Source organism: Ovis aries, chromosome 20 (genome assembly GCF_016772045.2).
Source record: "Ovis aries strain OAR_USU_Benz2616 breed Rambouillet chromosome 20, ARS-UI_Ramb_v3.0, whole genome shotgun sequence".
NCBI lineage: Eukaryota > Metazoa > Chordata > Mammalia > Artiodactyla > Bovidae > Ovis > Ovis aries.
This window is the reverse complement of record NC_056073.1, coordinates 18,674,137-18,698,185: the sequence shown is the minus strand read 5'-3', so window position 1 is coordinate 18,698,185 and position 24,049 is coordinate 18,674,137. Positions and strand designations below refer to the sequence as shown.

Sequence of the window (24,049 nt, the reverse complement as noted above, 5' to 3'; positions counted from 1 at the left end):
AGGCTTTGGGAGGTTTGGTAATGTTTCCAGATCTTTCCTCAAACTAGCCACTCTGTCCTGCCAGATCACTACCCATCAGTTTATCAACAAAAGGAATACATGACGCCTGACAGATCCATTAAGCTAACTACTAGAAGGTTCTGCTGGCAGTCGGCTATTCACATACTTTTAATGGAATTTTTTTTTTTAATCAGAGAGGAAAAACAACAAGATATTATTTTTGTTGACTTAATGTACATGGCAAGAAGGACTGGAAACCAAAGACAGGCGTACTGTATTTGCCATTGAACACACAGTTGGCATTGAACAAAGGTATAATTTGTGGAGGTTATCATAGCTGGTTCCTTAGGAACTCAGTTATTTCTTTGTGGTTTTTCAACATTACAACATCGAGGTAAGAATTCTCTGTATTATAGTTTCATCAAGAATTTAAGATGCTTAACATCTTTACGGTACACTGCCTCTGAGTTACACTGGACTGTTTTTACTGTTTGTTGTTTGTGGGGGGCGGGGGGGATTGTTTTCTTATTTCTTGTTTGTGTTTTGACTGTACCGCCCAGCATGTAGAATCTTACTTCCTCGACCAGGTCTAGAATCTACAACTCATGCCTTGGAAACACAGAGTCTTAACTACTGGACCACCAGTGGGAAGTCTCTGGATTGTTTGTAATTTCCTACCCTAGAACACATCACTGCCTCTATCATTTGATCAGAGCATCTTTATTTGTCCTAGTCCAGGCCTATAAGCTTCCTTGTCTCATTAATAGGGGAAACACACTTTAGAATGACCTCTGCAAACTTTCCCAGAGCTCTGGACCACAAAGACTGACTAAGCCTCTTACTTTTTTCCCCTCCATCACAGGCCCTCCTCAGCCAAGGCATCATCACCCTGGCTTATTTCTTCTGCTTGGTTCTGTGGGACAGACTCCCAACTTACACAAGAAGTCAGACACTAGACAGGCTGGTTTCCTTTTCACAAGCCCTGAATAAAAAATAATAATAATTCAAATGATAGTTCCAGGTAGATAAAGTAGCTTAACACAAAACATCTGCAAAGGATGCTTCTTCCTTTCTCAGATAGCCTTATGAACTGAGGATGTGTTAGATTTCAGAGATTTCTAAGAAGCTTGAATCTACGTGGTATATTCACACTTCTAGAACTTCAGAAATAGGAAAAGCCACTGCCTGATATTGGCCTTCCTTCCACTTGCCCTTCACCAGACACCCTCACTCCCAAGGAGATGGGCCAGGAGAGAATGAACAACTGTTCTACCTGCTGTCTGAGCTCTCCCTGTAGGCTTTTGCTGATGGGGAAGAGGAACTACTGTCTTTCCCTTCCAGTCCTGATAATGCGTGAGCTGCTATACTGAAGAGATCATCTCTTTCCCTACATTTGTTTTCCTTCATTAATTGGTTTAAATTGGCTTTTTTTTTAACTTGTATTTAATTTCTACTTACTTTGGGGGGGGGGGAAAGGCTCATAAAAAATAGTAATTTTTCTAGTTAGAGTAACCTAAACTTTTTTTGACTGTGGTAATGTTTTTTGCATTTTCTTTTCAATTCTCAGCAGGAAACTTTTCTTGAATTTTGTTTGAGTCAGACTAAGCTGTTTTCAAATATTAAATGTTCAACTGAGATGTGTGACCCTGGGCAAGTCCCTTAACGTCTCAAGGCTTCTTCCTCACCTGCAAAATGACATTTTCTCAGCCTACTCCACAGGGTTATTATGAAATCAGAAGTTAACGTGTGTGTGTGTGTGTGTGTGTGTGCACTCAGTTGCTCAATCATCTCTGACAATTTGTGACCCTAAGGACAGACTGCAGCCCACCAGGCCCCTCTGCCCATGGGATTTTTCCATCAAGAATACTGGAGTGGGTTACCATTTCCTTTTCCAGGATCCTGACTCAGGGATCGAACCAGCATCTCCTGAGTCGCCTGCATTACAAGTGGATTCTTTACCACCGAGCCACCTGGGAAGCCCCTAAATTAACATACACTTTGTAAACAACACAAATATAGCATATGAGATCCTAAGCGAAGGCACACAGAACCACTTGCAAGGAAGACACATGGAGACAGAGCCTCTAAGACGTTTGAAAAGAGACTCAAGAGACCCTCAAAGCACGATTGTGGTGCCCAGCATAGCACAGTCTTAGTCATTTAGCGAACAGGGCATCACATGAGCACCTATAAAACAAAGTACAGATGAAAGGAGAAAGAGATAAGAAGAAAAGCAGAGGCAAGGAAGAGAGAGTACAAATAGTGCGAGCTATTTTCTGAGACAGGCAACTATATTTGGAGATTAAATAATCCCATGAGCTATAAAATTTTTAAAGGAACCAGAATAGGAAATTTTACACTAATTTTATAAGCTAATTTTCACAATGTTTATCTTTACTAAACAGAAGACTTACCATTCTGATATTAAAAATCAAAGTGGAGCCCAATTCCTTCTAATAAGTGAAAAAATAAAATCAGCTTAGAGGATATGAGCAAAATTTTATAAAATAAAATCTGTGAACAACTATGCACGTACAGAAAACATGCACTTAGGAAAATATTAAAAGTAAAGACATCACAATATAAACTGGAGTCATCTTTGGCATTGAATTTCACAAGTGACTTTTACTTTCTTCTTCATCCTGTTTGTGTTTTCTGAAATTTACAACAAATGTGCTTATATAGTAATTACATTAAAACCAATATTACTGTGAGTGGATAAATAAGCTGTGGTATATCCAGACTGTGGTATTTGGCGTTACAAGAAATGAACTATCGAGCCATGAAAAGACGGGGAGGAATCTTAAATGAATATTACTAAGAGAAAGAGGTCAATCTGAAAAGGCAACATATTGTGTGGTTTCAATTATATGACATTATGAAAAAGATAAAGTTGTGGAGGCAGTGAGCAGATCAGAGATTGCAGGGTTTGAGGAGAGAAGGGAAGGGATGCCCAGGCAGAGCTCAGATTTTTAGGGCAGTAAAACCACTCAGGATGAAATTATAATGGTAGACACATGTCATACATTTGCGAAAATCTACAGAATATACAACACTGCGTGAACTCTAATGTAAAGTAAGGACTTTGGGTGATAACAACATGTTAATCAACACAGGTTCATCAACTGTAACCAGTTCCACTCTGGTGGAGGGGTTGCAGTGTGTGTGTGGGAGCAGGGGGTACATAGGAAACCTCTGTACCTTCCTCTCAATTTTTCTCTGAACCTAAAACTGCTCTAAAAAAATAAATCTTAAAAATAAATGTTATTTCAGTTCAGGGTTTTTGAGTACAAGCTACTCATTCTCCTTGCTTGGCCCTGTGATAAACCTTCCTCTGCTTAAAAAAAAAAAAAATGTATTTAAAATTTAAAAAGGGGACATCCCTGGTGGTCCAGGGGCTAAGACTCTGCTCCCAATGCAGGGGGCCCAGATTTGATCCCTGGTTGGGGAACTGGATTTCACATGCCGCAACTAAGACCCAGCACAGTCAAATAAACAAACATTTAAATAAAATGTCAGAACAAAGAATGGGCACCACTGAACATCATATTCCCACAACATTCCCATATGTTTTCATCAAATCAACATACTTTCCACAAAATCTAAACTACCAAAAAATAAAAGTATTAATACTTCCATGGCAGAGCATTTATCCATGGTGGCATTCACAACGAACAGGAAAAGACAAGTCTGCTATAGTACATGAGAATATTCATCTCCTGTGACTTAATAATTCCAATTTCTCTAAGAAGAAAAGATGGTGAGGCAGAGCTCAGCAAGGCTCAGAGGAGTCCCAGGTTGCATGGCTGGTGGTCACAAGAAACTCTTCGCACCCTAGTCCTTCACATTTCACCATGAACTAAGAACAACTCAAACAACTACAACAAATATGTGCGTCTAGCTTTGTCTTAACCTCTGATAGAAATTTCTATAAAGTTTCCCTTCCAAATTACACACAGATATTCAAAGCCTTTATTATCAAGCAGAAAAGGGAGCTTCCTTGGCAGTCCTGCGGTGAGGACTCTGTGGTTTCACTGCTGGGGCCTGGGTTCAATCCCTGGTTGGGGAGCCAAGACTCCACAAGCCTCGCCATGCAACCAAAAATTTAAAAAAAATTTTTTAAGCAGCAGAAAAAGTATGGACCTGAAGTCATAAAACAGAGTTGACTTTCTTAGCATGAAGGACGTGGGTCAGTTAATGCGACCCCCATGAGGCCTCAGTTTCCTCATTTGTAAAAGAGAAGTTAATAGACATAAGGCATCCAGCACAGAGCCTCATGAACTAATGAACATTAATTTTTGTCCTCCCCAGCCCTCCCCCAGGAGGCACACATAATTTAAATTAGATAAGTTTTATTACACTCCATTCAGCTTTGGTGGTTCAATGGGTAAACTATCTGCCTGCCATGCAGGAGACTCAGGTTCAATCCTGGGTCAGAAAGATCCCCTGGAGAAGAAAATGGCAACCCACTCCTGTATTCTTGCCTGAAGAACTCCATGGACAGAGGAGCCTGGAGGGCCCCAGTCCATGGGGTCACAAAGTCGGACATGACTTAGTGACTGAACAACAAAAATCATTCAGCTCTGGAAACCTTTCTTCGAACCAAATGTACTTGGAAGGCTGTTTTCTAAGGCAGAGCCATGCTTCTCTGTTCCAATCAGATGAAGTGATGCAGAGCAAGGGAGCACAAAGATGCTGGGCAGGAAGCAGGTCTGGTGACGGACGAAGAAGGGAAGAGAAGGGAACGATGGGATAAACTGAGATAAAGTCAGAGATGGAGGGACTGAATTCTCAATGAGGGCCCTGAAGGCTGTAAGAAGATGCCAGAGAGGGGACAGCTGGCTGTAAGGAGATGCCACGTGGCCAGAGAGGGGACAGCTGACAACAAAGTACAAGTAAATCACAAACTTCTAAGTCACTAACCCTGCTTATCTTCCCTACAAATAATGGCTTTACCTCCTGATGTGTTCAAAAAATACTGTGACTACCCTTAGGCTCAATTCCCCATCTTGCTGTGGCTCTTTCAAGTTAGGTTCTCAGTTATTCCATCAGCACCCCAGCATTCAGAGGCTCTGACACAGAGCAGTCTGGCTATTAATGTTTGCCCAATTAATGTAGAAATAAAGGATACATGTATGTATAAATATATGCTGACTTTTCTTCCTAAGGTTAACTTATTTAAACTACCAAAGTGATCATGAACAAAAGGGTCTAAGTATCAACATTAGAATTTCATTGCATTGCTAGAGGTACCTCGTTAAGTGTGTAGAGGTCTTGGAATTTCAGATTCTACTGTCCAAAGAATAATATTTTAAAACGCAGTTCTTTTCTATAATTTACAAACCATGAGCCATCCAATAGTCTGATTCAACGTAGAGGAGACTAGTGTGACTACACAAGCTGAAAACTACCAAAATCCACTCCCAGAACTGGTCAGACAGTATCAGGGATAGAACTAGAAATAGTGCTTGCCTCTAGTTTGCCTTCAGAAGCTCTCTGTAGTAGCAAAAAAAAAAAAAGTTGGCTTCCAATATATTTTTGGTGCAAATTATTACCTTTTCAAAAAGAATGAAAGGAGATGTATATAAATGAGCCAGAAATGCCACCTGTTCCTTCAAACTCAAGGCTCTCCCCCATCCCCCGTAAAAGTTTTTATTTACCAATGTATTTGGCTCATCCTATTGAGTGCCTAGCTGAGAGGCACACAGCAAAAGTGATAACAACCAGAGGCATCTATCTAGATCATCAGATTTCCTTCCTCTGGTCAGTGTGTGCCACAAATCTCATGCTGCAAAAGCGACATCTCATCTTTCAGTGTCAGATTTCTTCCAATTCCGTTGCAAATTTCTATTCTATTTCAGTTCCCCCAACAAAAGAGAAGCAGAAGTGGTGAGTCCCCACCACATAAGAGCTCCTCCTGAGCTGTCACTGATGGGAGAAGGTGGACCCACAGCAAAAAACGGACGGTCGGTGCAGCTACATCGCGTCCTATTCTAGTACTGACTTCTGTTTGCACGCCAGCACTGGGCCAGTATGTGACAGACCAACTACTGTCAAATCGAATCCCCAGTACAACTCCTAGCTGGACTGGATGAGAGCAACGAGGAAAGGCACGTGTCTTATTTTGGGTTTTCCAGATACTTGGCTCCACCAAGGAACTGTGGCCTCAAAGCTCACAGTATATAGAATCAACACAGCATAGAGTAAAAGGAGGCCACAGGACTTCCCTGGCAGTCCTTTGGTTAAGACTCTGTGCTTCCAGGATTACAGGGGGCACAGGTTCAATCACGTCTGGGTACTAAGAAGCACTGGGTTCTACGAAGAACTGACCACTGAAAGCTCTCAGTCTGTCTCTATCACAGCTTTCCTAAAGGAAGGGGAGGTTGGTTCACAAGTATTAAGTCAAGTCCTCAGGGAAGAAAGAAACTCACAAAAGGACAGACAGCCATATAGTTTCTGTGGACACACCAATGGGTCTTCTGCTGCTTCAGCTAAACCAACACAATCAGCTTAATCCCTGGGGAAATATAGTCAGCCCCAGTTCACAGTATTTCAAAACTATCACAGAAAATAAAGAACAAATGCCCTTCCACTGCCCACATATGTATAATGAAGAGACTTTTCCCCTAACAAAGAAGGATTCAGAAGAGCACTCCTTTTCACAATAGGAGTAAACCAAACCTCTTGTCAGTTGCTTTTCCTTCCCACTAGGCAACCCTGGGCTTCGAGAGCAGAAAAGAAGGGCCACCGACCCCCTTTAGGTCCCCTTTTCCTATGGAAAAGACAGCTGTCGGTTTTAAAAACCCTCAGAATAGGGTTTTGAAAATAAATTATCAGGGCGTGAGGGACACCCAAATGTAGAAATCACAAAAATAACTCAATCAAGTTCCAAAGTGCCAAAGCCACTAAGAAAATATCACAGACAAGGAAGAAAAGAGGCCAGTAAAAGGAAACGAGTTGTGACTTCTGACCCAACCGCGGGCTGTGGGTGGCTCTCCAATGGGCAGCGATGCCTTGGAAAGGTCAAGTGTAGTGGTTCAAGGGTCTAAAAGTACTTAATGAACCAAGGAGCGCAAGTTATTTTGGGAGGAAAGAAAAATATGTTTTCTGAGTATTTTTCCTTTCCTCTAGCTTAGCACCACACCCACCTAACCTTCTTCCCAGTCGCGTCACCTGTCTCAAAGTCTGTTTCTTTGGTCTCTTTGATTATTTCTGTTCCTTTAGAGAAAATTATATCCACTTAGCTCAAAACAAAGAACCCATCTGAGAACACTATGTGTGTGAGCTTTGTTTTTTCACCGTTGCATCAATGCTTGAATCCAACCATCTGCAGGTGGGTTAATTTATTATTACAAAAGTTGCTCAGACAGGTATTTAATCAGTGAAAGAGTGGATTCAGAAATACATTTTAAAATGAAAACCCTGACACTTGGCTTCCTTGAGAAAGCTTAACCCAGGAAGTGGGACTCTTGGCTCCCCTGCAACCCCAGCTCCACCGTGGAAAGCAACGGCGTACACAGTCAGCCCTTCTCAGATTCGCTCTGCTCGACTTCTCCCCTGCTCTGCCAGCTTTTAAATGCATGAAGGTTTCTGTTTTCAGAAATAAATCCTGCCTATTTCCCCTCTCCTTCCTTCTCCGCGCCGATAAATTCCTTGAGGGTGATTTTCGGATTGCGTCTCTTGAGCTACAGGTTATATGAACTTCGGGGTCACCTGGAAATGTTTTTAACTTCTCCCAGTAGGGAGGGAACAGAGGAAAATGAATCGACCTCCTAGAACTCTACCTTCTGAATCTGGCATATACAAGTCAAACAAACCTGAGTTTTTCTAAGGATAAAACGATCTCACCCTCACGCGGCCCCAAATTCTTAATCATGCGTCTCTTGTGATTATCAAGAACAATTTTTGTTTTTGCCATGTGGCAGATCTGTTCCTCTTTTTCGTCATATTTTTCTCAATTAAAGATTCTAATGGCCATTGAAGCAAGACAAATTACCCTCATCATTTATGTCTACAAACCTCTGTGACTCTGAGCTTCAGAATTATAATGGGAAACAGAAATCATGACTTTGATTTTAAAAGCAGAAAGGTGGCACTTTGTTGCACTTGATAAACACGCAGAGAATCACGAAGAGGGAAGGGGTTTGAAGGAGAAGGCCTCCAGTCAAAGTCCTCAGCCTTCGGTGACCTGTCCTATTTAACAGTTCTTAGAGTCCAGAAGTTCTTCTTTAAATCTAACCTAAATCTATTATGCTTCAGTGAAAACCTACGCCGTCTCTATGCCAGAAACAAAACAGCTGGTCACCATACACAGCTTAATAACTCCTCATAATTTCGAAGTCTGTTATTAAGTCATTTTTTAGTCTCCTCTTCTTGAAGCTAAATAATCCCAAGTCTTTCAACTTATCCTTATAGGTTCAATTTTACAATCCTTTAATCATCATCAATGCTTTTCGCTAAACATTCTTACGTTTTCCATGTTGCTCTTATGTCTTGAAACCCAGCTCACCTTTGGAATTGCTTCTCGCCGTCTCCAAAAGCCCAGGACTTTTGTGCATTACACACACCCCACAGGATGTACTCAAATAGGAAACCTACTGCTTTGTTTGGGTTCGTTTTGGTGCAAACCTGCTCCTACAGTTCCTTCTTTAAAGAAAACGTGTTCTTTGGGAACCAGTGTTTATTCCCACTCTTTCTTCCTCACCAGAGCTCTTCACAGCCTTTCTCAATCCACCTTCCCCAAATGATCCTGTTACACAATGAGTATCTACCTAATCAGATATGCTTATTTAAACCAAGTTGTTAACCGAAAAATGTCTTAAAATACGCTATGTTTTACTGATAACATCTATGAAGGTCCTGTCCTCAAAGTCTTAACTCAGAAAAGAATCTCCAGCACCCTTTGCCTTGAAGCCTCTTCTCCACTCTTCCTAGAGCTGGCTTTGTTTCACCTTCACGTATCTGCTCTGAAGCTGTGTCCCTTCCAGAACACTCGAGAACAGGCTCCCGATCCTTCCTTACTACTAGATCAGTTCCCTTTACAGAACTGTCACAACTTGCAATTAGATGCAATTACAGATAAAAGTTCATTTGCCCATTTCTTTCTGTCTGGCACGTAGAATGGAGGCTCCTCAAAGGTGGGGTCACGTCTGCTCTGCTTTGTATGCCTGGAACCTGGCTAATGGTACACATTTGATTTTTGAAGGAATCAATATCTCCACTGCTGGAAATATTTACATTTAAAAATATATCTGGGGGGAGGGGGATTGCACGACGGTAGTAAAAGGTACAGACTTCCAGGGGACTTCCCTGGCAGTCCAATGGTTAAGACTGTACGCTTCCAATGCAGGGGATGTGGGTTCGATCCCTGGTCGGGGAACTAAGATCGTGTAGGGTGCAGCCAAAAATAAAAAAGTAAATTAAATAAGATAGGCTATTCTTAAGCTCTCTTTAAAAAGCTGGAAAAAAAATGTTTTACAAAGGTGGAGACATCCAGTTATAAGATAAATACGTACCAGGACGTAGCATACAACATGAGTGATATAATTAACATCGTTATATGTGATCTATGAAAGTGGTTGAGAAAGCAAATCCTAAGAGATCTCATCACCAGGAAAAAAACATTTTTCTATTTCTTGAATTTTTAATTGGAAAAGACCCTGATGCTGGGAAAGACTGAAGGCAGAAGGAGAAGGGGACGACAGAGGATGAGATGGTTGGATGGCATCTCTGACTCAATGGACATGAGTTTGAGCAAGCTCTGGGAGATGGTGAAGGACAGGGAAGCCTGGCGTGCTGTAGTTCATGGGGTTGCAAAGAGTTGGACAGGACTGAGCAACTGAACAATAACAACAAGAAATAATGGATGTTGACTAAACTTACTGCAGTAATCATTTCATGACATAGTAAGTCAAACCATTATGCTGTAGACCTTGTAGGCATTCAGTGCTGGGTGTCCACTATATCTCAATAAAACCAGCAGGAATAAACATCTCTAATTGTGGTTTAAAAGGCTCTGTCAGCTGTTACAAACGGGGGTGGTATTTCAGGAGTGGTACATGTAGTGGTGAGACACGGTGGTGGGAGGAAGGGGCCCTTCTCATGTCTATCTAGTTAATCATTCAGGCAAAGCCAGGACCAAAGACCCCCAACAGAGAGAAAACTGCTGCCTCTTCCAAGACATTCAAAAACTGGAAACTGTGGTCAGTCCCACTGTCTTCCTTCTGCTCCTTAAAGTAATTAATCTCATTTCCAGTAATTCTCTCTCCTTTCAGCGTCAACACAGTCACACTTCTTGTAGTATTCCATCATCTTTCTGGTGCTACGTCTTCATGGCTGATCCCTTCACAGAAGCACTAGCATTTAACTTCTATGAAATTTAATGAATGATGAATATTATTTATTAATATTCAGGCTATCATTGGCAGTGGAAATCTTTGGAGATGGGATTATGGACATTTTTTACATTTCCTTCTTTTGATTAATTTTTATTCTCTAACTTTTCCTCCAAGGCCTTGTCTGTATTTTCTAGTTGAGTGATTTTTTTTTAAGGTTATGTGTTTGTGTGTTAGTCACTAAGTTGTATCTGACTCTTTTCAACCCCATAGACTGTAATCTGCCAGGCTACTCTGTCTATGGAATTCTCCAGGCAAGAATACTAGAGTAGGTAGCTATTCCCTTCTCCAGGGGATCTTCCTGACCCAGGGATAGAACCCAGGTCTCCTGCATTGCAGGCAGATTCTTTACCATCTGATCTACCAGGGAAGCCCTTTTTTTTTTTTTTTTTAAGGTTTAATGAGCTTTATTTTGGTGGTATTCAAAGTGAGATTCTACTGAGGGTTAACCTACAAAATTTGTGTTCATCTCATAGAATTCAATGTTTTAAGCTCTGGTGAACTTTCATCTTAATGAATTCACGATTCATTTCACAAACATATATATTGACTATACGCACACACACAGATTTCATATACATGTCTTCTGTGTATGAGGCTATACCTTGGGACTTTTTTACTACATAGTAAGGCTGCCGCATCACCAGGCTTGCCTCTCAGGTAACACTACTTCAGAGCATCAATCAAGAATATCCTGGGCACGGTACCAGGAGCTCCACAACTTTAATGACAAAGCACCAGGGAGTCTGAGCAGTGAATAACCAAACAGGAAGAGACCTGGGCTCCTTGCCCACCTCCATAAATCATCTGCTGACTCGGAGACCGACATGCAGCAAATGAGTTTTCAAGTGCCCATGCCTCAGTTTACCCACCTGTAAAAGGCATAATGTATTCCTCAAAGGGATATAAAGAGAACCAGTGAGGTAATGTCTAAGCCTCTGGAACTCCTTGGCAGAAAGGCGCTATATAATTACTATTTGGTATTTAAGTTGCCCTTCATGTGTGCCAAGTAGTTTATGATCGTTCCTTGCAAGTTACTCCCAGCTACTCTGAAGCTGTCTTCATGTCTACTTCCACTGAAAGGATGAAGAAACTGAACTGGAGAGCAATGTAGGGATCTGCCTAGGGTCACTAAGATGGCACTGAGATCTCAGAAGAGGACCTTTCAAGTCCTCTCGCTCCCTCAACCATAACTGAATCCACAGCTTCCACACAAACTATACCTACAGATGAATTCCCCATTACGCTGCTCTGAAACAGCCCTCATGGAGCAAACAACACTGTAACTTGTTTTTGTAGAATAGAGTGAATGGTGAGGAGGTGAAACAGAAACCAAAGCTCTAGAATTAGTAACCTAGACTTCACAATCACTCTTTTTTTTTTTTTTAACACATCTATATTTCTCTTCACTTCCGGTGTAACAGTGTTTCAGGACCTTCATAATCTCTCTGAAGGGCTCATGTTTTTCTATGAATAATTTTCAGGGCCAGCCCTAAGAAGGCATAGAGTCCAGGTTAAATCACTCTGAGCTTTGCCTAGCAAAATACATGCTAGCATTGTCACACAAGTTGTAGCTCATGAGAATTAACGTCAAGAAGGTACGGGACGAGAAGATGCATGTCACACAAGGTATATATAGAGTGCAAGGGTTCCTGGAAAGGCGGAAAGTGCCAGCTTGCGTGAGTGTCAGCTGACCTCTTCCCCACCAGCCACTTTGATGAGAGTTGCACAGAACTGACATTGGAGGCCCTTCATCCACTTTGCCTACAGAGAGTTCTTCCCAAGAGTGTGAACCCAGCTCTCTTAAACCATGCCCCTCTAGTCCTCACATCTGTTTTCTCCCCTGCTTCATTTAATGACTGATTCACCATCTTTTGGTAAATGAAGCATCTTCTGGTTCTGAATGCTATACTCTCACTAAAATGACAGAAAATGGGTGGATACAACATCTAAGAAGTGCTGCTCTGGTTGTTCAATGAGCAGCAGTCAGATGACCTCAGAGAGTCAAGTGCAATGGCGGAGCTTGTTACCATAAATTTGGATAGAAAGTTACAAAGCACCATAAGGGCCTGACCATGAGGAAACAGGGAAGTTGAAGGTTGAGTTTTGTCTCCCTAAATACCCCTTTCCTCTGTCTTCGCCCCTTCTGTCTGCAGGAACATTTCTTCCCACCACCCCTCCCTTCACTGGCCCTGGACTTTTCAGAGCACCCCTCTTTCCCTCATCCATCATCCATGGAAGTCCTGGGTCCCACTCCCTTAAGCGTGCTACTCCACTAGTTTGATCACGGCCGCCTGAAAGTCTCAGCCCAAAGAATGGCTGGGAGTGTGGCTCCCCAGCCCCCAGAGCAGCTGGACTCTCCACAGGGTGCCTCTCACACCACACCAAACGGGCAGCCAGTGGCCACAACTGCTGACATTTTAGGAACAAAAACTGGGTCTACCCTGAACAGGTTCTCACTGGAAGAACTACAAAAGAACAGACATCAAGAAAACTAAATCCAGAAGGAAGGACCCACGTGTAGGAAGGAATGGTGAGCAAATAAACTGATAAACATACAGGCAAATATGAAATAAACAGTTTCAGTACTGAAGATGACTAATTCAGGAAGCATAAAACAAAGATAAAAATATCAGACAACAACATGAGAAGAGACGGAATCAAACTTACAGTTACCAAAGGGAAAGGGACGAGTCTGGGATTAACCTGTGCACACTACTACACATATAAAATAGATTAAACAACAAGGACCTACTGGATAGCAGAGGGAACTATACTCAGTATCTTGCAATAATGTATAATGGAAAAGGATCTGAGAAAGAATATATACATCACGTGACAGATATATTAGATATAGAATATAGTTTTATATAGATATATATTATCTATTATGATATATTTCTATATAGATATGTAATAGATATAGATATATAATAGGTATTGATATATATAATATAGATCTGTGTATAACAGATATATAGATAGATCAATATTTATTCTTTTTCAGATTCCTTTCCATTATAGGTTATTGAAAGACATAGTTCCCTGTGCTATACAGTCAGTCCTTGCTGTTTAATCTATTTTATATATAATAGTGTGCACAAGCTAATCCCAAACTCCTAATTTATCCCTTCCCCTTCCCCTTTGGTAACCATAAGTTTGATTCTATCTCTCCCCCAGGAGCTCAGATGGTAAAGAATCTGCTTGCAATGCAGGAGATCTAGGTTCAGTCCCTGGGTCAGGAAGATCCCCTGGAGAAGGGAATGGCAACCCACTCCAGTATTCTTGCCTGGAGAATTCCATGGACAGAGGAGCCTGGCGGGCTACAGTCCTAATACTTCACTTTACTGATTCACTTTGCTGTACAGCAGAAACTGATAAAGCAACAATACTCCAATAAAAATTATCTTTAAAAAAAAAAAGTATAGTAAGGTTCTTCTATTATCTGACGCGGACAGAGATTATAATGAATTTCACTGAGACAAATAGATACATTAAAATAGTAATAATGATAATTAAAAGAAAATCAGAAATTGAATGATAATTTGCTAACCAGGAGAGGAAAGAGTCAGCACGTATCTAGAACAAAACTCTATGAGAGCTACTCTATAAAAGGGAAATATTGGCAAAGGGGGTAAATATGGAAATATAAAACCCAAAACTTCACACCATGAGACTGTAGAATCCTACATCAGACCTGACATCAGGAATCCACACTGCTAGGGCTGACCTGCAGCAAAACTGCAACACTTAAACTTGGCAATGACTGCCTTCAAGGCCAGCAAAGGCCCGGCCTGCCCACCTGACTCTGTGTTTACGTTTAGTACAAGGACTTGGTTGATCATTCTCCCTTCATCTTCCCAAGCCTCCTGCCAATAAAGGATTCGAGATGACTTATTTTTTATCTTAATGTAAGTTTAAATCTGAGTTACCTTTCTTAGAGGAGTCTGGACATAAGCCATACTCCTGAATTTTAATGAAGTACTTTTGTCTGCAAGCAGAGTCCCACCACCAAAGCACAGCAGCAGAGAAATTTCGAGAGGAACAGGGAGCTCTTCCTTTGCAATTAATACTTAAGCACCACATCCCAAATACAGTCTTCTGCATATGACCTTGAATTAATACTGCTGATTTATGTACTTTTTATGCACTGGCTTAATTTCCAAGAGTTTCTCGAAAGAGTGAGCAATTATTTTCCACGTTTGCCTAAATAAAAACTTCAGAGATTTTATATGAAGACTAAAGACAGGTCTATGACAAGACTATGATGTTAGCTGACATTATAAAAGTATCCTATAGCATGCTAGGTAGGAACAAGCATGAATATGAAGAGCAACATGACGAATCTTTTTTTCTCTGTCATTCTCAAGTATTCCCTATCTTCCTCTGGTCCAGCCCTTCCTGAAGCAAATGCTATAGTATAAACAAAATAGAAGTAGTTCAGTGATCTATTGGAAATTCTTTCTCTCAGGAAGGAAAATTTATTTTTTATAAAATAAAGCAAAAAAAATATTTTTTCTCTCTCTTAAGTATTTAGCACTGTTTTAAGAATGAATGACTTCTGACTTCCAGTGAGATTATAAGCTGGTGACACACTGGGTCCAATCGGTGTGTTTTGAGAGCACATAGAGCTTGAAAACCTGCCAGGCTGCTTGCTATATTTAGTGAGAAGTAAATATATCAATGGGAACTGTGTCTGCGGACAGGGAGCTCTACCTGGGAAAGCCATGCTGCTTGTGAACACGCGTCCCATACAGTGAGAAAGTACATTCAGAACTAAGAAGCCAGGGGAGAGTGCAAAGGAGGGACACGAGCATGTTTTAACGGCTGCGATAATTTGCCATGAAAGGATGTGAAGGCCTGGCTCCTTGCTGCAGCATGCCATGTGCTGCTGAATTCAATTACTGCCCTGCAGTCTGCGAGTGAAGGAATGTGTAAACAGGCCATATAGCCTTGCATCAGTTCCACAGAATATTGCACAACACAGAATGCCTCTCGATGTGTCATTTCCTTCTTGGCCATCTTCCCAGCTCCTGACAGTCAGTCAACAGCAAAAAAAAAAAAAAAAAGTACTGCAAGAGATTTAAAACTGCTCCTCTCAAGAGTACATTCCACCAACCACCAGACTTGACTTCCACCAGCGCTTCTGACTCCCTCACCATCCTCCTTAAGGAAAAGGGGAAAGGGAACAGTTTTTTTTAACGGTGATTATTCTCTTAAGTCAAAGGTGGTCAATGATGGTTTGGATCTTAGTGACCAAAAGATACATATTTATGACCATCAAACTGCTGCTTGTGGTTGCTGCCTTGTAAATATCAAAATGTGGCATGGACCCCTCACTGCCACTCCTTGGGCACTTCAGAGTCAGGGAAGAACCACAGGAAGTCTCAAGTCAAGAAGTGGAGGGCGTTTTCGCAGTGGAGGGCATCATGCAACGTGAAGTCAGTCAGACACAGAAAGAAAGATACTATGTGCTATCATTTATATGTGGAATCTAAAAAATACAACAGACTAGTGAATAAAACAAAAAAGAAGCAGACTCACAGATACACAAAGCAAACTAGTGGTTACCAGTGGGAAGAAGGAAGCGGGGAGGGGCCATGCAGGGTAAGGGGGGAATAAAAGGGGTTATTATGGGACAATAAAAAACCATGTGTAGGGACCACCCTGGTGGTCCAGTGGTTAAGACTTCACCTTCCAATGCAGGGGGTGTGTGTTCAATCCCTGGTTGGGGATCTAAGATCCCATATGCCTGGTGGCCAAAATATCAAAGCATAAAACAGAAGTAATAGTGTAACAAATGCAACAAAGACTTTAAAAAGTGGTCCACATTAAAAAAAAAGTCTTTAAAAAACATCATGTATGTGAAACATTTGAAAATCATAAAGCCCTATAGAATTTAAAGAATCTTTCATTCAATAAAAAAATTGTTTTCGCATTTAAAAAATGTTAAGGGTTTTTTTTTTTTTTAACTAACACTTCCAACCAGAGACTAAAATTCAGGCCTGTGGCATCAGGGATGTGGTACGAGGCTTATCAAGCATTTCTCAAATTGTCTATACAAACAGCAAGAATGTGAACATACAAACTGTGTCCAGACAAATCAAACAGCTTTAAAACAATTTTGCTGTCCCTTCATCCAACACACTTCACATGTTTCCCGTCCTTTTTCACATCTGACCAAGCTCTATATCAGCATCCACCACTGATAAATAAGCAAAGATCATGGGCCAGGCACCATTAAAAGTCTGTTCCTACACTCAACCAGGGTGAAGAGCAGTGGAGGATAAAAGCCAGCTGCCACCGACACCATCTGCAAAGAGGAATAGTGAATGCCAAGACCATGATTCTTGCCACCCTTTCTGGGGCTGGAGAACCGGAGAGGGCGACTGGCCTGGTGGTCCAGTGGTTAAGACTTCACCGTCCAATGCAGAGGGTATGCTTTTGACCCCCCATCAGGGAAGTAAGAGCCCACATGCTGCAGGGTATGGACAAAAATTAAACAAATAAATGAAAGATATATTTTAAACTGAACATTCACTGGAAGGACTGATGCTGAAGCTGAAACTCCAATACTTCAGTCACCTGATATGAACAGCAGACTCTTTAGAAAAGACCCTGATGCTGGGAAACACTGACAGGAGAAGGAGAAGAGGGCAACAGAGGATGAGATGGTTGGATGGCATCACTGACTCAACGGACATGAGCTTGAACAAAATCTGGAAGATGGTGAAGGACAGGGAAACCTGGCATGCTGCAGTCCACAGGGTCGCAAAGAGTCGGACACAACTGAGCAACTAAAGAACAGTGAACAACAACAGTATTTTAAACTTGAACAAAAAGAGTCTTTATGGAAATTTTTAATATTCATTAAAAACAAATTTTTTTAAAAGAACTGGGTGGAACAGCATGGGAGAAAAATGAGATGCTTCAGGGCCCAGATCACTGTTTTATTTAAGTCTGTCTTAAATGTTCAGTTTATAAGGTAAAACCTCTGAAAACAGAATAATAATAATAAAATGTTCTCTAAAGAATTAAAAATGTGCAATGAACTGGGCACAGGTGACAAGAAGCAAGCAGGAAAAGAAAACAGTTTCGCTGCAGGACATAAGCCTGACAAGTTGGTGAAGCAGAGCGCTGAGACAGCCCTGAAACACACAGGACATCCTGCACACCCAGAGAGGTTCTCCATCCCCTAAGCACTAGCCCTGCTGAAGTCATAAAAGGAGTTAAGCAGAGCAGTGCTGCAGCCATGCACTCCAAGCCTGCAGGAAAGGAGCCAGATCGTGGGAAAGAAAAGGCAGGGCTTTCCCCTTCTCCCCAGCTCAGGACGGGTAGGTGGCCAGCACTGACCAAAAGTGTCCCAGTAGCAAAGATACAGATGATGGCTTTGGTCTCTCCTGGAGGGTAACTATGATTTACTTCCCTGGGGCATAGCACATGGAAGCTCTTATAAACCCATTCATGTGCATTAGGAATCAGATTTGCAGGTGTACTGGCAAGGGAGAATTTGTTAAGCTGAGTGATAGAGAGCATAAAACCACCAGGCTTGTTCATCTGAGGATCCATAGACCACCTGACCTGCCTCTTGAGAAATCTGTATGCAGGTCAGGAAGCAAGTTAGAACTGGACATGGAACAACAGACTGGTTCCAAATAGGAAAAGGAGTACGTCAAGGCTGCATATTGTCACCCTGCTTATTTAACTTCTATGCAGACTACATCATGAGAAATGCTGGACTGGAATAAACACAAGCTGGAATCAAGATTGCCAGGAGAAATCTCAATAACCTCAGATATGCAGATGACACCACCCTTATGGCAGAAAGTGAAGAGGAACTAAAAAGCCTCTTGATGAAAGTGAAAGAGGAGAGTGAAAAAGTTGGCTTAAAGCTCAACATTCAGAAAACGAAGATCGTGGCATCCGGTCCCATCACTTCATGGGAAATAGATGGGGAAAGAGTGGAAACAGTGTCAGACTTTATTTTGGGGGGCTCCAAAATCACTGCAGATGGTGGCTGCAGCCATGAAATTAAAAGACGCTTACTCCTTGGAAGAAAAGTTATGACCAACCTAGATAGCATATTCAAAAGCAGAGACATTCCTTTGCCGACTAAGGTCCGTCTAGTCAAGGCTATGGTTTTTCCTGTGGTCGTGTATGGATGTGAGAGTTGGACTATGAAGAAAGCTGAGCGCTGAAGGATTGATGCTTTTGAACTGTGGTGTTGGAGAAGACTCTTGAGAGTCCCTTGGACTGCAAGGAGATTCAACCAGTCCATTCTGAAGGAGATCAGCCCTGGGATTTCTTTGGAAGGAATGATGCTAAAGCTGAAGCTCCAGTACTTTGGCCACCTCATGCAAAGAGTTGACTCATTGGAAAAGACTCTGATGCTGGGAGGGATTGGGGGCAGGAGGAGAAGGGGATGACAGAGGATGAGATGGCTGGATGGCATCACTGACTCAATGGATGTGAGTCTGAGTGAACTCTGGGAGTTGGTGATGGACAGGGAGGCCTGGTGTGCTGTGATTCATGGGGTCACAAAGAGTCGGACACGACTGAGCGACTGAACTGAACTGAAGATACTTTGGCTACAGATTTGCCCAGCTGCCAAGCAAGGCAAATAACCTCTTTATGTTCAAATATCTAATATTCTTCTCCCATAAGAGGACTGATCTGACTTGACTTGCTGTTGACCTGCTGATACCAAGCGCCACAAGGTATCACCCACCCCTCATTCATCTGGTAATTACCAAACTGGTTTAATTCAGAGTGAAGCTACTAGCACTGGAAATTGGAGTGACCTTGAAGAACTTCAGATGTCTTCCAGAATAAAAAGTCAGAAGACTTTTCAGGAAATGGTACCTCAAAAAATCATTTCTCCTGTGGCAGCAATGATATTTCCGATATAAGCACTTATGGAAGTAGGTGACATTGGTGATCCAGCGAGCCACCATCCCCATCATTCATCTTGCAAGATTTTTTTCCCCTCAAGCCCAGGCTGCACATGTATCTTGTTTTAACCAATAGAATATGTAAGAAGTGACTCTACTCCAATTCTGAGCCTTAAGAAGCCTTAGAAAGGCCTGAAAGTTCCCACTTTTGCACCCAAAGGAACCCTGAGCTGCTACGTAAGAAGTCAGACTCCGATAGAAAAGGCCACATGGAGAAGGTGAGGCTCTGGAACTACAGGAGAGAGAGAAAGGCCCAGTTGTCGCCTCCTTCCTGCTGAGTGTAACCTTCCAGTCACCCCATGAAGGGACCAGACGAGGGCCTAAGACCATCAGGATGTTCCAGCACCAGCTGCCATCTTACTGCAAGAAAGACCATAGACAACCCATCCAGATGAACCCCAGTCAACCCACAGAGTTGTGAGAAATAATAAACTGGTGGCTATTTCTTTCTTTTCTTTCTTTCTTTTTTTTTTTTTTTTTACTTTTTTCTGCACCAGGAAGCTTTCGGGATCTTGGTTCCTTGACCAGGGATCAGACTTGGGCTTCCTGCAGTAGAGGCACAGAGGGCTAACCACTGGACCACCAGGGAATTCCCTGGTGGCTATTTTAAGCCACTGTGTTTGGGGATGGCTTGTTATTTAGCAATAGATACCTGACGGAGCAGCAAGAGAACAGAAAGACTTCCGACTGTGCAGGGTGATTTACTTGTTCCATCCTCTGCACAGCCAATAATACCTTCCATCACTCTTCCTCCTTAACTCAGAACCGCAACAGTAGAATATGACACCACTGAGCAAGATTTCACCTTCCTGGACAAGTTCTTTCAAAAGGACTGCAGTTGGAAGCGACTGCATGCATGGAACAAAAGATCCTAATAGAAGCTGATGTTTGAATGAGTTGGGCATCCAAACGCATTACTGGAGCGGCTGCTGCTCCACTGACTTCTGCTGGTGAACATACGGCAGTACCTCTTCAGAGCTAACTTGCCAACAGAAGGTCAAAATGCCTTGCCTAAACACAAGGCTGACAAATTTGGGATCTTAAGTATGATGTCATGTCTTAAACTGATAAGCCGGCAGAGAAAATAAATGGCATTTTGTAAAGATGTGTACCGTTCTCATGTTTACGCTACTTAAGATGAAGGTTCTAATAAGTCATCGGCTGTGTTCCTTTAAAGGGAAGTTTTATAACTGAGATGAATCACAACTGCAAAAGATCAAAGTTAAAAAACATCAATGATGCCATGGGGTACTTTTTAATCTTGTAATGAGTGATGATCATGCGCTCTTATGAAGTTCGTCCAACTGCCAGCCCCAGATGTGTATATTAAGAGGAGGAGTTGTTTGTGATGTGACAGTACCCGTTCAGCTGCCAGAGACAGAAAACATAGAAGGATGAAACCTTTCTGATTTTTTGAGTGAAAAGCAAGCCTTGGCAGATGGGCTGATAAGTGGGGCCTCCGAGGGCGGCATCAGTGCCCTCGCATCCTCTCTTGGACTTTGCTGCGAACAAGCTGTTTATCATCAGTTCTGCCCAGCTGTCCCCAGGCAGCATGAATACCTGCTCCAGCACAATTTATAACACTTATTAGTGTCATTTACTAATAAGCAGAAATTAGTAAAGCCATCTGCAAGAAAAAAAAAATTACCCGAGAGAACAGAAGCTAGATGGTATCTATTTCCTGGAAGTGTACTCTAAGCAAAAACTACAGCAAACTTCTGACGCTGAAACTGATGTAATAATAGCTCATGCTTACTGAGCACTTACTGCCCGACAGTCCCTGGGCTGTGCATTTTAGATACACGACATCACTTAACATCTTTGCAGCAATGGATGAGGAAGATACTATTATTAGTCTTCTCACTTTATTATTAATTATTTTTCTCACTTTAACAGAGGAGGAAACTGAGGCCAAGAGAACTTAGGTAACTTGCCTATCACCACACAACTGGTGAATGGCGGCATCCCAGGCTTTCAATCCAGACAGCCTGATGCAAAAGCCCACACCCTTAATCACTGTCCTGTTGCTGAGTAAAGACCCAACCAGTTAACCTGGAACCTGTCCTTGTACAAACAGCTCATCTGCCCAAAGTAGTCTTTCCAACTTATACTGTATCTTCTAAAGAAGGAGTGAAATTCCATTAACAGGACCAAGAGAGCAAAAATACTCAATCCCTTCAAACTTTCGCAGTAAGAAACAGACGTACAGTCTTTCAATGACAACCATTACTTACAGAATTAAAATTTTGTGGGAGAAGATGCTAAAACAATTGAATTCACTGTCTTTTTTCTCCCCTCAGGAAAGCCTTTTCCTAAAGCTCTTCTCTGTTAACGGTTGAGAAAATAAGCCACTTTGAAGAAGTCTAGAGCAGTGGTTGGCAAACCACAACTTGTGTGCCAAATCTGACCACCCCCAACCTATTTTTGTAAATAAAGTTTTATTGATATGCAGCCACTACCATCTGTTTATGTATTGTTGAAGGCTGCTTCTGAGCTACATTGGTAGAGTTAAGTCCCTGTGGCAGATATCATAGGACCCAGAGAGTTGAAATCATTTTCTATCCGGCACGCTACAAAAAAAAGTCTGCCAACTCATGTTCTAGAGGAGTCTTCATTTAACATTATACACACACCTATCAATTAAAAGCCTTCAACTCACAGTTGAAGGAAATTTAAAATCTTGGGCATTTTCCACACCTGGGAGTCTCAAAACTAAAGAACAATATTGAGAAGAGGGTTTTACTTACAAAACATTCAATGCTCAGACAGCCAAGAGCAGGGCAGAAGGAAATAACCCCAGACCGAGAATACAGGCTGTAGGATTAAAACGTTACTGATACCAGACACAGCCAGACACTGAGTTTGGCCAGTCACCTTGTGATGTCAGAGAAACGACATCGCATCTCCACAGATATTTTTGGTTTGTGAGCAGATCAAGAGCAGTGGTCCGCCACCCGATTTCTATATCTGCTTCTCCCCAGCACCTTCAGCAGCATCAAAAGCCTAAACTCAGGTCACATGCATACTAGCTGCTCTATCCCTAACTCTCACTGCTTTCAGAGCAGTTCTCTGTCCTTTTTTTTTTTTACTTTATTTTAATTTACAATACTAGTTCTCTGTCTTTACAGGGACTGAGCCTAGCAACTGTTCATTCTGCCAATGGCCTCCTGGGAATGAGGTGATACTACCCTTGATTGAAAGAGAAGTGACTCTCCCAAAGCTATTCTACCTCCTTCTTTTTGTCACCACTTTCAGAATGAGGCAGCACCCACCTTCCCCTGCTTCCTCTCCCAACCATCAAGTCTGAGCATCAGCTTGTGAGCATCTGGAGATATACACAGAGAGAGAGACATACACACACACACAATGATGGTTTTTCCAAGAACTGAGAAAAGCAGCTGAGATCAGCAGGAAACATCTTTACAAGATAAGTATTAGTCGTGTTAAACATGAAAAGACTACCATCCTGCTTGGTGCATTATTAAGAGGGATGTCCCTGCCTTTTCAGGAACTCGGGGGCTAATCAGAGAAAATGTTAGATGTCTTCCATCCTAAACCATCGTTCCAGATGGAGAGTGGTCCAGAAAAGTCAGGCAAAAATCCGAAATCAGGCCAGATAGCCCTAGGCTGATCCACTCACCTGCACTGCGTGACTGCTGACCCTGAGGACCAGAGACGGGGCAGCCAGAGATGTGTGTGTGGCCACCGCCTAACAGGACACTCCTAACCTGAGCAGACAGAGCCAGCGCTCTCATTGCTGAGAAACCTAGAAGAACGCCATACACATGCAAGAAGGAGAAAAGAAGAACCTCAAAGACTGACTTTTCAGGCAGGAAACCTCCCTAGCTTGGCTGAGCAGTCAGCCTTCGTGAGAAGAGACCGTGCGAGAGGAGCGGAAGGCAACACGTCTTCCCATGGGTCAAGGACAGGCGGCCCCAGGGGCAGAAGGGAGGCAAAACTTCACCAGCCCTTTGCTCTCGATTTAGGAGCAGAAAAGCTATGCCATTGTCTTGGCAGGTGTATCATTATATAACAAAGATTTCTGCCAGCTGTCCCTCCACCACAAGCCAAATTAAACTCTCCGAACACAATGGCTACATCTCCAGTGGATTCACTCATCAAAGGCGGAGTTCTGTATGATGTTTCCATTGGCACGGAATTTTTAAGTTTGTATATATCAAATAATCTTTAATCCTTAAACATATTTAAATTCGGCTCTGGTAAGTATGTTCAAATCAGTTTTAGGGGTGGAGGGGGGAGCAAACCTGTTTTAATTTAGATTTAAGAGGAAAATGCATATTAGCCCAAATGGATGATGGGCACTGCCTTCAAATGATGCTGGTTCAACCTTCCAGATGTCCCAGGAGACAGAAAAACCAAGGAGGATTTAAACCTGGCTTGACTCTATCTGCTAAAGAAACTATCTATGGCAATTACTAGAACATGAGCAAACAACAGTGTTGTAACAATCAAGCAAGTTATCATTTGCAAATAAATTCTTTGTAATTAAGCAGTGTGCTCTCTATAAAGGGAACTGAGTGGGCGAGTTAAAAAGTTAAAACACATTCTTAGACCATGGGAAACACACGCAAAAGCTTTTTGACTAAGCTCAGGATTTTGCAGTTTATTGTTTTCTTCCTCAGCTCTCGTGGGTCTGTTCTGCCTCATCTATTGTGTCCAGTGGATGAGCAGAATTTTTTTAGC

At 42.1% G+C, this 24,049-nt stretch overlaps 1 protein-coding gene across 9 annotated transcripts in view; it reads right to left on the bottom strand.

Moving 5' to 3' along the window:
• Window positions 1-24,049, bottom strand: part of RUNX2 (RUNX family transcription factor 2) — a 344,141-nt gene that overhangs the window by 212,259 nt on the left and 107,833 nt on the right. The gene's annotated exons all lie outside the window — the stretch shown is intronic.